The sequence below is a fragment of the Nanorana parkeri genome, unplaced genomic scaffold, assembly GCF_000935625.1.
Source record: "Nanorana parkeri isolate BGI_ZX_2015 unplaced genomic scaffold, ASM93562v1 scaffold789, whole genome shotgun sequence".
NCBI classification, from domain to species: domain Eukaryota; kingdom Metazoa; phylum Chordata; class Amphibia; order Anura; family Dicroglossidae; genus Nanorana; species Nanorana parkeri.
In genome coordinates this window covers 91299-105279 of record NW_017307057.1, presented here as the reverse complement: position 1 = coordinate 105279, position 13981 = coordinate 91299, and positions in this window count along the sequence as shown.

Sequence of the window (13981 nt, the reverse complement as noted above, 5' to 3'; positions counted from 1 at the left end):
TTGGATGAGTAACGACACATACTGTACCATTAGAGAACTGCACCATGAGAGAGAAAAATCTCACAATTAGCCCTTTATAAGCTACATAAGCTGCATATGACTAAGAAGAGAAGGACATTGGCCTCGTCTAAGTCGATGCAACAGTCAGACTAAGCTTTTTTGCCTCTCCAACCTCCTAACCATCCAAGACTGACCTCTCTCAAATGGCACTAACATGAGTGGCTTATTCTACAGGAGAAAGATAAGAGAGCATGACCTCCGTCAGCATAATCTCTAAAACACACAACAATGAGGAACATTCTTACTCTCAGTCTCCAAGACCCTATCCTCTTCTTGCACACTATCTTGTTGGATCAGACTATTCAAGCAACTGCTCACCATCCCAGACAAAAGATGAGAACTTTATCATGTAAAAAATGAAGTCTCCTACAATGACTACAAACTCTCCACCCTTGAGGACACCCGAACAGCCACATTGGATAATTTACAATAATTGCCCTAGAAGTCCTATGTCTTACCCACCAATAGTGCTTTTCCCAATTTCAGCCTAAACTAGAAGATGCAGAGAATTGTAGCCATTGGAACAGGTTCTGAGGCATTCCATAGGCTATGGGCAGTGCAGACCTAAGAGATATAGAAATAACCATCCTCAACAGGGTCCTGGGGAAAACACCTACAGAACATCTGGAATTGGACCAGGTCCACCGCATGGAGGGCCTAGGTATCCCTTCCCTACTTACCAAAGCAATGTACTATGACCTGTGCACTATTGCATTTTAAAAGAAAAGATTCTGCAATGAACATTTAGACAAGGTTGTGTCACGGTTCAGCTGCAGAGTGGTCAGTTGTAGTTCTACAAGTTTGTGCAGACCTCTTACCCCTGGTTCTGCAGGCATGCAGGGCTGTGCTGTTGCTTGTAGACCTCCAGGCATGTGATCTGTTCTTAATTTGCTTTTGCACTAGTCTTGCAGCTTTAGGCATCAGCCGAACTTTCCTGCTGATTCTTATGCAGCTTCTCAGCCAGTCAGTGCAGTCAACCTGTGGCCAATTCTGAGGTTCCTACCTCTTACTTACTTTAAAACCAATGTAGCTCATGGCTCGCTGGCCAAGCAATGCTTTCCTAAGCTAGAGGCCAAGCCCCTGTTTGCTGTTGAAGCTGAATTCCTTGAAGTTTATCCATGTACTGACCTTTGGCTTGTTCCTGGAAATTCTTGTCCTCAGTCTGCTCTGAACTTTGGCTTGTCCCTGGAAATCCTACTCTTCAGTCTCTCCTTATCATTCGGCTTGTCCCTGGAAATCCTAGTCTTCAATCTACCCCTAACCTTTGGCTTATCTCTGGAAATCCTAGTCTTCATCCTATCCCTGGCCTTTGATTTGTCTCCCATATCTGTGTCTGCAGCCTGTCCGGAACTCTGGCCTTATTAACCTTCATTGGCTGCTAACTGAGTTGGGTGAACCTGGGGGCCACAACCTGGGGTCAGCACGCAGCATAACATCTCCATCTTCAGGAGCTCTGGGGAAGATTGGCTGGCCCTTAGACCCCACACCCTGGGGGATCGCAAACTATGTACTCAGAATTGCAATACTCTGCCTAGTCCTTAAACTCCTAGCCGAACCTGACTTCCACTTACCTCATTCAGCTCCACAGCTCCTGTCCCTGCTCGAACTCCAGCTCTAGGAATTGTCAGCTTACACTGACTGCACCCTTTGATGTAGGTGACCAATCACCAAATTATGCAGGCTGATCCCACAATACATATAGATACAATGTATTAAAGTTAAAACTTCTGTGCAATTACTTAATTCCTTAACTTTGTAAGTCTGCTAGATTGATTAAATAAACAGTAGGTGTGAAGAAGATAGCAATACCTGTGAGAATACAACTGATGAGTTTAGAGTTTAGTGTTCAGTTCAGAGCTAAAGACGTTTGCTTATCCATGGCAAGTGGTACAGCAAAACGTCTACAGGGAGGTCCAGCACAAGCACGTGCGTATTATTTGTCAGCTCCACCTGTGTCAACCACTTTCAGGAATCAGCGCTTCTCAAGACAAAGGAAGCCAGCATGTCCCGTTTATGAGCTCCTTAGTTGATCCTTTTGTTCCTACTTTGTGCTATACTGTGTTGGAAACATATGGTAGCTCATTTTTCTTTTTTGGATTTGTCTCTTAATTGCATAAAGATCATGTCTAGGATGAATTATAGATTTGATTAAACAGTCACTTTATTTAACTTTGTTTAAAAAATGATCACTCGATTGCACTTAGTTAAAATGATAGAAACTGGTAAAATTCAGCCTCAACCTAATAATAAAAACAGGCAAAATAAATAAAATCAGATAAGGAAAAGGTATCAGTTTCTCTATTCTGAATATAATAATGATGTTATCCATAATGAGATAAAAAAAATTTAAAGACGGACTCTCCATGCATAGTAAGTATACACATACAAAATATATCATACATAAAAATATGAAGGATATATAAGAACGGTATAAAATATAAAAATGTATTTTGAGGCTACAAAAATTAGTAAAAAAAGGTATACAGTATTTTATTAAAGGCAATAAGTTCTATTTCTGAATTAAGGTCATTGGGTCTTAATGTGTCCACATTGTATATCCATCTGGTTTCTTTTGACATTATTCTTCTATATTCCCCACCTATGTGATATCTATGCATTCTGTCTATTGCCCAATAATCAGAATCTTGGAAGCTGCCATTGTGAAATTCCTTATAGTGAGGGGGTGTTTTCTTTTGGTTCGCAGAGTGCCATAGATGTGTTCTCTTAATCTCACTTTAAACGCTATTTGTGCCACCTATGTATTGAAGTCCACATGGGCATTAGATAAATTAAAATTTAATAAACTAATACATGAATCAGTTCTTGTCAGTAATTCTTTGATGTTAAACGTGTTTGTACTAAGGGTAAAAGCTCTCCTCTTTTTTACTGTAGTTGCTTAAGTGTTCTACATTTACATCATACATTTTTTACATTTCACGAAGCCTCTAGTCTTATTCTGTATAGTGGGGGCAATTTTCAGTACAAGGTTTTTAGCCTTCCTAAAAATACATTTTTAAATATTGGATAAGATTTGGACCTTATTATTATACAGGATTTATACAGGATTTATATAGCGCTAACAGTTTGCGACCTGTGAGCTATAGACCTGTGAGCTATAAATCAGAAAAAGGTTAAAGTCACTATTTACGATATTCTTTTTCTGCATCTTCTTATCTGTCTTTATTTTTAATAAACCCTTTCTGTTAACTGTATACACTTCTTCTGCGCTTTGCATTAGCAATTTCTCAGGATACCATTTCTCTTTAAAACAATCTGTGAAAGAATCTAGCTTCTGTCTCATGGCTGAGATTACTGCGATTCCTTCTTAAATGCCTTTATTGGCTTCATACTGGGGACATTGAATAGCCACCTCTTCTGGTGGAAGCTTTCTGATAAGATAAAGCTGTTGGTATCCATTGATTTTTGGTGTGTCTTAGTTAAGATATTGTCATTCATTATAAAAATTGTAAGGTCTAGAAAACTCACTGTTGTCTTTCTGCTAGTAAGTCTTTCTGCTAGTGAGTGTAAGATGGATGTTCAAACCATTCTTGTTCAGATTGGATATACATTTTTCTAATTCCATTTGTGTACCTTTCCAAATAAATATATTGTCATCAATAAACCTTTTCCAGAGGATGAGGCTCGCTCCAGGCCCACCTGTAGTTCAGATTAATTTAGACTCCCAATAAGCCATGAATAAGTTGGCATAGCTGGGAGCAAACCTCTTTTAATTGTGGATAAAAATACATTTTATTCCCTCTGTGATAATTCTCTGTGCTCACTTTAAAGTAAATAGTCACCCGAAAGGAATGTGACGTTGGGGAGCTCACAGAGCACCTGCACTGGTTTCTTTACGGGCTTCCTTGCCCACTTTTATGAAATGAACATTCACAAAACGATGTGATTACCCTCACAGGGGTTCTTTATCACAGAAATACAGGCACATCCAGACTCCTGTCTTTGCATTCACAGCACTGCTGCTCCGGCTTCATGCCACTGTCTGTTCCTCCAGACGGTCTCGTGCTAACCTGCACAATAGGTCTCAGAACCCCGCATGTCCCTGCTGCACTGGCCTCCACTCTGACTCCTGGGTGGAGTTCTCCTGACTCACAGGTGGGGCCCTGAACATCCGCCAGCATCCTTTCCATAAGGGCTGTGCACAGGTGTGCAATCATTAGGTGCTCAACCCTACTAAACCATGGACCCAGGACTGGAGATCTCATCCCTCCCAGTTCTCTTAGAAATGTCCCAGTTCCAGGATCCCAGTTATAATTTAGAAAACCCAGAAAGAATTTCAAAGCCAGCTCTTTCCTGGTAAAAGTATTTCTGTCCTGGAACTGCTCAGCCCCTCTGGCTGAGAGTCCTGGGTGACCCTTTTGCCATTCTACATAGTGGCATTGCCACGCACTGCCACAGGAAGTATACTACTGCTTCACATCTGGTAGGAAGGTGTAATGATGACATATTTTTGCAGATATATATTATTAAAATGTGAAAGGCTTGACGTGAGGAACCCTATTCCTGAGGTGTTGAGCATCGATGGGGGTTAGTAATATTTATGTGTATCTTGAGTAGGTAGAAAACTGTTATACCAGGTGTTGTGTTAGTCATATAGTTATATTCTCCTTTGATCAGGGCTTCTGTTTCACTTTGTGGTAAGCATATTAATTTATTTTGCTGTTCACATGTTCCTCTGGTTACACTGCAGCTTTTCAAAATATCATTCCAGACTTAATATGTGATCTACCTTTAGTTGTTATCTAATGTTTTACTCTTCCCTTAATATGTAACTGTGCCTGTCTTCTTACCTCCCACACTGCTACAAATTCCTTACACCTTCAAAAAAGAAAACATCTCTGCATCATGATTCATTGAGAATACACCTTTATGTACTGTGCTATAAATGAAAAATGTTGTTAAAGAATGACTATACTGCAAAGTTTCTTGACCCTAACCAAACAGGGTTATACATAGACATGTTTGTTTTTTATTCAGACAGCAGGATTAGCGATTTCCTAGATCTTGCTGCAGGACAGCGTGGTTGTATAGCTATGTTAAAGTGACCCTAAACTCAGGAGTTAAACCGTAAAAGTGCATTCAAGTACCTTAACTATTAATAAAAATGTATCTTATTTGTGTATCACTCAGCTGTAGGTCCTCAAATCATCTATGAACTTGTGCTGTAACTGTCCGTCCTTCTGGAGGGTGGCTACTTTTGTTCCCCATGGTCCCTGTGTGTGCTGTAAAGTACCCACCACTCCAAGCTCACTCCCGTGATAGACTACAATCTTATTACAAATGAGTAAACTAAGCATGAGATTGTAGTCCATAAAAGGAGCGAGCTTGGAGCGGTGGCTACATTACAACACACACAGGGACTATGGGGAACAAAAGTAGCCGCCTCCAGAAGGAAGGACGGTGTCAGCATGAATTCAGAGATGACTTGAAGTTCTACAGCTGAGTGAGACACAAATAAGATAGATTTTTGTTAATATGCAAGGTACTTAAATACATTTTTAAGATTTAACTCCTGAGTTTAGTGTCACTTTAAGATAGCAGCTTGAGCTAGTGGTCGTGGCAGTGGTGGTTAAGGAGACTTGTTTTTTTCTTGTCAGCTGCTGGTGATGCTTGGGAGCAACAATAGTGAAAGTGTTTTGTGTTTATTCTGTGGCATTGGGAATAGACAGCAAAAAAAAAAATCTAACTTATCCAGCCCTGATACATTTTTATGAAAGTTAACCTCTCAATATTCCCCGGCAGCAGTCAGACAGGAGAAATAGATTACAAGTAAACAGTAAGGTATTTAAGACTCTTTTTTTTTATCAAACAATGTCAGTGACGTGTTTGTTTACCAACAAGCCGATGGGGATTTAATTTACAGTTGGTAGTGCTAATGCCTCCAAGGGCCCGTTCACACCAGATGCAGTGCGTTCTGGACCGATTCTGGCCAGAACGCACTGCCTCGCATTGCAGCCAGCTCATTTTTTTGTGGGGCAGGAGGGGGCGTGGTGAGCCATAGAAGTGAATGGCACCGTAGCCACACCCTGTGGCCGCAATGCGATTGGGATCGCAAGGCAGATTATGCCTGTGGACCGGTCCGGTCCGATGCCATCAAAATAGTGCTTGCAGCATTTTGATCAGAGCAGACTGGACCACAGGCATAATGTGCATTGCGATCCCGTGCGGCTGATCGTATTGCGGCCGGAGGGCGTGGCTACAGTGCCATTCCCTTCAATTGCCCGCCACGACCCCTCCTGCCCCACAAAAAAGTGAGCCGGCCTCAATGCGAGGCAGTATGTTCTGGCCAGAATCGGGCCAGAACTCCCTGCATCTGGTGTGAACTATATATCCCCACGTTTGTTGACAAACTCCAGCTGGAGAGGATCATTTAGCAGAAGTACTACTGCCGCTAAATTACAGATCTCTGGCAGCTGTAAGGGTTTGGGTATTTTTATTGTATTTTCTTGCTTTGGTACATGTCTCCCATGGCAGTGCCCAGCTACCCATGCCACTTTTTTAACAAAAGCATGCAAATTGGCCTTGAAAAAGGCTAGAAACACATAACAAGATTCAGCTCCCATAGACTTCAATGTGGTTTGGTGCTTTGTTTGCGTTTAGCGCATATTTTACATCCTGTAAACTGAACTTTGCCCTGTTCCTTCAGATCCCTGACTTGCAGAAAGGTCAGTATCAAGCATTAATCTCAAGAGCAACAGTGCAGCCTTAAGATTTGCTATTTTATTTTGCCATCATATACTGATTGTAATCCAAGCATATTACAAATATATTTAAAACACCCTTTTTAAGGATATTGTCTTAGAAGTCTTAGCAAAGAGAGGAACTTCAGTATAGAAGCTAAAATTCTTTACGATAAACAGAATGTAAATTTTTCAGTTTGTTTTGCCCTCACTGCAAAATTAATTCTACTTGCAATATAAATTGCATGTAACTCATGAAATGAAGTATTGCAAGTAAAAGTTAGCATATATAATGTCAATTACAGAGCATAACAAATGGGATGGATATCTTGTTTGTGTCTCATTATTTTGATTTGAAGACTCAATAGCAGCAACACAGCGAGTCCTGCAAAACCCTGGAGAAGATGAATGAGTTGATAACAAGAGTATAAAAGTGCCAAAAGCAGCAAAAATCGAGCGCCCTATCTTTCCCGGTGAATGTTTATGTACCTCAAAGAACAGATTCCAGCTACTATCGTATTTCCAGCACTTTATGTATGAAATGATACTGATTATGTCAGAAATAAATCCACATCACATCTACAAATTATGTTTATTTACTTTATTTTAGAAAGGAAAATATATTTGTCATGTCATTTTTAGGCAATGCGCACAGAAATGTTTGAAAAGTATGATAAAAGTTAAAATATTTTATCAGCTATAGGCCTTGGTCATAAGTTATCGAAGCCACAACAGATTTCAAGACTGCAGTGAAACTGTCAAATAAACAGTTCACCAAATACAACTTATTTTTTAGAATTTTCATTTTACTATGCTAAATAATATATGCTTAATCCAGTAGCTACAATATATATATATATATATATATACTGAATAGCCATATGATCTTTGCAGAATAATTAATATTATACATTTTCTAGATATTTTTTATGTTTATCTCACAAGTATACAACAAAACAATTAGCATGTTGATGGAACCAAGGGGGTGAACATTTTGCAATTACCAGTCTATGGAATACCTACAGTAGATCCACCCCATTAATATAAAATGTATTAAAGGTATTTTTAAGTCTTGTAAAACCTCACTCAACCTATAAACAGATTTAGAAGAGATGTGTCATGCTGCGATTGTAGTTAGTAGGGATGAGTGGAGTGATTTTTACTAAACTGATTGGTGGAAACTATCAATTTTTTCATTGGGCTGCTTAGGCAACATTTGCTTGAAAAACAGGATCTCCTCCTTTTTTTTTTAAAGGGTTCATTTAGTGTTTTCTGTAATTGTTTTTCCATTTTTTTATCTTCCTTTTTTCTTTCTGTGAAATAACACTAATAATGAGTCTAATTATGTTTTTTTTTAGTACAATAACAAGTCCAGAATAGTTGAAAAGAGCTTCAGTAACATTCAGAAGCCATTTAAAGCCCATCGTATCCTTAAAAAAAAACACTAAACAAACTTCCTTTCAGCTTTGTCATTGACTCCAATGTATTTCACCAGAATAGTTAAATTTTTTAGATAGCTCTTGATTTATGCTGAAGTTTCAGGGAAATTAAAACTCATCCTTAGTTATTAGTTCTTTGAATTATATCTCTCCTTTCATTTCAGATTCCAATTCCACTTCACATTACCCCACCTGGCCAGTTTGAGTAGCAAGCAATAAAGTTAGAAAGAAAGTTGGCTCGAGGCCAAGCCTTTGAATCGAAAAACTGGGTTCTGCCCAGGGCACCAGTCTAGTACCAACATTTTTGATGAGACTTTAAATCACCAAGTGAGTCTGAAGGAAAAACAATAAAGTTGATGCAGCCTACACATCGACTGTGAGTAATGCTAAGTTGTAATATATTTAATTTTGAGTTTTGGGGTTTAGATACACTAAAGGGAAATATTTATAAAGCAGTGAATTTAACATTCATCAAACATTCACTGCAGATGAATCTTCCAGTGCATGTGTTTTCAATAACAGTGATTGATTCACCACCAGTGAACATTCATTGATTTAAATCTAGATCCTCATTTGTGTTTTCTTTATCCATTTATCTTTATTTACTGTGAGAAATTAGTCCCTTTTTTTACCAAGCCGTGTGCTTTAAAATGTGTACGTCTGTAGCACAGTTCAGCTTGAGCAAAAATCTCTGTATTCTGAAAAAAGTCATTTCAGTCTGACACAAAAGCCAGTAGCCCAGGGTTTCAAAGATACAGTTCATTTGAAAGGCAGGTCTCCATGCAGTTATACATTAGCATTTAACAACAATGTCCTGCCCAAGGCCTTACAAACAATGCACTTTTCAAGGTGCTATGTAACTTTATACAAGGAAAACTTGCAAGCTCCATCCTGTGACCTCCCACAGCAGCAATTAGAGGAAACAGCAAAACACTTCCAATCATTGCTGAGAGCAACTTATACAAATACAGCATCTAGGGAAATGGAACTGTCTCTGCTCATCTGTTATTGTTTGTTTCAGTATTCGCAAACAGTATCCTTTGAAGAAAAAAAAGTATAGGAGAAAAGTTCAAACTCTTTCAAAATGCTTCCAAGGACAATTATTACCAGAAACAAGCAATGAAAAAGGACATCTGTGTACAAGCTGACATAGTGATATTAAAGTCAAAAGTTTTTTAAGCTATTTCAAATGCTAATCAAATCACTTACAATGAATGCTGTTCCTTGATGTTTCAAAGTTTTAGTTCCCTGCAGAATCATCTCCTGATATCCTGTTTTAGGGTTGCTAGAATAGGATATCAGGTACACCATTCCCTTCCTTCCTGTCCTTCCCTCTTCCCCGCTGGAGACTGTCATGTCATCTTGTCAGGGCCGCCGTCAGGGGGGTACGGCCGATAGCCATGTAAGGGGCCCGGCCAGCCTTCGGGGCCCGCCCGGGAGCCTTAGTATCGGCCAACGGCTCTTACAGCGTCTGCCGCAGCGTACAGTAAATTTGGTCTGGTCCGGTCCGCCCCCCCGCCACTTAGTACGGTCCGGGATGGCTCACCCCCGCCCCTGTTCAGTTGGTACCTTCCTGTGCAGGAAAGGTTTTTTTGGGGGCGGAGCTTGGGGAACGAGCACTGAGAGCGAGGCGGGAGAGGAGCAGAGCAGAGCTGAGCTGCTGGTCCTGGACTGCACTGAAGTGGAAAGGTAAGCAGACGTCTGGGGGAACAGCAGCAGTGGGGTGTCAGACTCTGGGGTGGCTGGGGTGGGGCTCACTGGGGAGATGGGCATTGGCAAAGGACAGCAGCAAGCAACTGGTGCCCAAGGCTCATAGGGGCCTGACGCTGGGGTCCAGCATTGGTCCCCTATTCAGCCATGGGCACCAGCTGCTTGGTGGGGGTTCACTGGGGTGAGTGTTTGCAGAGGACAGCAGCCAGTAGCAACAAGCAGCTGGTGGCCAAGGCTGGTAGGGGCCCAACGCTGGGGCACAGCATCGGGCCCCTATTCAGGCTTGGGCACCAGCTGCTTGGTGGGGGCCCACTGGGGGGAGTGTTTACAGAGGACAGTATCAGCAAGCAGCTGGTGCCCAGGGCTGAGAGGGGCCTGAAGCTGGGGCCCAGCATTGGTCCCTTATTTAGGCATTGTTCACACCGAAAGCGTGTGCGTTCCAGAGCGGTAGCTGCTGGAACGCACCGCGATCGCTAACAAACTTCTCCCCGCGTTTTGCGGCGGGAGGGGGCGTAGCGGTGCATTGAATTCAATGGCACCGCTTCCACACACCCCCGCAGTGCGATCGAACGTGTGGCAAGACTTTGCCACCGTTGCGTTCCACTGCAAACGCAAAAAATAGAGCTTGCTCCAGCGCATCGTCTCTCAGCTCTGCGTCCAGCGTGTCGTCACTCAGCCCTGCATCCAGCGCGTCGTCACTCGGCACCGTCCAGCGGGTCATTCAGCCCCCTGTCCTGCGGGTCACTCAGCCCCCTGTCCAGCGGGTCACTCAGCCCCCTGTCCAGCGGGTCACTAACCCCAGAGTCCATTGCGTCACTAAGGTTTAGTTCACACCATAAGCAGTGCGTTCCGGTCGGATTCTGGCCGGAACGCACTGCCCACATTGCGGCCAGCTCACTTATTTGCCGGGCTGAAGGGGGCATGGTGGGCCATTGAAGTAAATGACACCGTAGCCACGCCCTCCGGCCGCAATGCGATCGCCCGCAAGGGATCGCAAGGCACATTGTGCCTGCAGTGCATTCGGGTGCGGTGCGATCAAAAAAGTGCTTGCAGCATTTTTATTGCACCACACCCAAACGCACTGCCGGTACAATGTGCCTTGTGATCCCGTGCGGGTGATCGCATTGCAGCCAGAGGGCGTGGCTACGGTGCCATTCACTTCAATGGCCCACCATGCCCCCTTCAGCCCGGCAAAGAAGTGAGCCGGCCGCAATGCGGGCAGTGCGTTCTGGCCATAATCGGACAGAAGCACACTGCTTATGGTGTGAACTTACCATAAGCCCTGCGTCCAGTAGACATGTGTGATTCGTTTTGGAAAAATTCGTTTTCCGGACGAAATTCGCTAGCAGTAGTCTGTACGCATTTTCGTTTGTGGACGAATTTTCATTGCAGCAAAGTGACGATTAAAAAAAAATGTTAATGTCACTTTGCTGCAATGAAACGAACGATACGAACATGAAACGGAAATTAACATTCGTACAGACTACCGCTAACGAATTTCGTCCGAATCCCGAAAAACAAAATAACGCAAAATCTGAATCATGTCTAGTGTCCAGTGGGTCACTAAGCCCTGCGTCCAGTGGGTCACGAATCCCTGCGTCCAGCAGGTAATGTAACTGTGGGGGGGACATTAGAGTGTAAGCTCCCCTGTACAGAGACTGATGTGACGGGGGGCATTAGAGTGTAAGCTCCTATGTACAGAGACTGATGGGACCGGGGTTGCAACAACTGTCGGTGCTGCAAAATCGATGATGGAAAATGTTGTCAACATTTTCCATCATCGATTAGTTGGCTTTCGATTAGTTGCCCGTTTTGCGGCTCCACACGCACCGCACGCTTCACGCCACACGCCGCACCTCCTCCCCACCTCTCCCAGGTCTGAGCTCTCTCCCGCCGCTGCCCGCCAAGATTATCACGTCGTTGCAGGGAGACTGCAGTGTGGGGGAACGGCAGCTGCCGACAGTCCCAAGATCTCGGAAGAAAGTTGCTTGAAGAGTGTGCAGGTAAGACTACCTGCACCGCCCCCCCTCCCCCCAACATGCTGTAAAAATGTATTGCTGGGATTTGTTGTATTCCTCTATAGCTGATGGTATATTGCGCTGTATATGTACCATCAGCTATAGAGGACAACATATCCCAGCAATACATTGTACACTGTATGTATATTGTATTGCTGGGATTTGCTGTATTCTTCTATAGCCGGTGCCATTCTGCATTGTGCTGTATAATGTGTTATTGCTGGGATTTGTAGTCCTCTATAGCTGCTGGTATTCTGCATTGCGTTGTATATAATGTATTATTGCTGGGATTTGTAGTCCTCTATAGTCAGTGCCATTCTGCATTGATTGCTGTATAATTTTAAATTTTACTATATTGCAGACCACACTTTTTTTTTTTTTGCTTCCACCGATCCAAGCTTGAATGATGTGATTGGCTCAGTGTTCTCTGTACAGCGCTGCGGTATATGTCAGAGCTATATACATGTATAATCATAGTGTGTGATTGTGGGGGGACATTAGAGTGTAAGCTCCTCTGTACAGAGACTGATGTGACTGTGGGGGGAGGGAGGGCATTAGAGTGTAAGCTCCTCTGTACAGAGACTGATGTGACTGGCTCAGTGTTCTCTGTACAGCATTGCGGTATATATATATATGTATAATAATAACAGTGTGACTGGCTCAGCGGTGCGGGGGGGTATTGCGGACACGGTGCAGGGACGGACGGACACTTTGCGGTGTTGGGGTTTTTGGTGTTGGGGGGGGGGCCTAGCCTAAAGCCGTGTAAGGGGCCCCGACATTTCTGATGGCTGCCATGCATCTTGTACTGGAGAGGAAGTTCAGGGAAGCAGAATTCAGAGAATTGGCGCCAGCTGTTTAGAGTCATGATGATGGGCTAAATGTAAAGAAATACTTTGTTGGGCAATGTGTATTTGTTTGATACGGATTTATTATTAAAAAAAAAAGTTTGGGAGTTTAATACTGCTTAAAAGTTAACAACTTTACCTTTAGCATATTTTTATATACACCATGCTTAAAGTGACATTAAAGTCACAATTCTTTTCCTCCCCCTGCCATGTTGCTTTAACCTTTTTGCTGTCCAAACCATTTGTTTTTTTAACCCTTTTGCTGCCAAGGCCTTTTTTTTGTTATTTGCACACATATATTAATCCACATTTTAGGACTGAAAATGTATTCAAACCCCCAAACATTATGTATTTTCAGAGACCCTGTAGAATAAAATTGTGAAAGTTGCACATTTTTATGTTGTGCAATATTAGACTCTTTATCAAACCCACAGATTTAGTGAAAAATGCACTTAAGTTAAATTAGTGCAGCAAAACACAATAAAATTCCATTATGCTGCTCGTACGTCAACAGATGTATTTGATTCACTATTACTTTCTTCTCGTCGGTATTCACCAAGGAAACAGACAGGTTTAATGTACATTAAAAAACACAAAATTTACCAAGAAGTACACCTGACTGGTTTACTGAAACCGGGATAAAACATAGGCTTAAACTACTAAATGCAAATAAAGCATTAGGACCTGATAATCTACATCCCAAGGCACTCAAGCAACTGAACAAGGAGATAACGAGACCATTGTTCCTCATTTTTAAGGAATCCGTAATGGCTGGTAGAGTGCCAAGCCACTGGCGAAGGGCTATTGTGGTACCTATATTCAAAAAAGGGTCAAAATGCCAACCTGGGAACTATAGACCAGTTAGTCTGACATGCATAGTATGTAAACTATTAGAAGGAATTATTAAGGATTACTAAGTGGAATTCATCCGGGATCATGACATAATAACTGATATGCAGCACGGATTTAGGAAGGATCGTTCTTGCCAGACCAACCTGCTGACCTTTCACGAAGAGGTAAGTAGAGATCTGGATGGGGGGAGGCCGGTGGACGTAGTATATCTGGACTTTTCCAAAGCCTTTGATACGGTGCCACATAAACACTTGTTATACAAGCTAAGGGCTATGGGCATAGATTAATTAGTGTGTACGTGGATAGACAACTGGCTACGAGAACCTGCACAAAGAGTATCAGTAAATGGCACCTTTTCA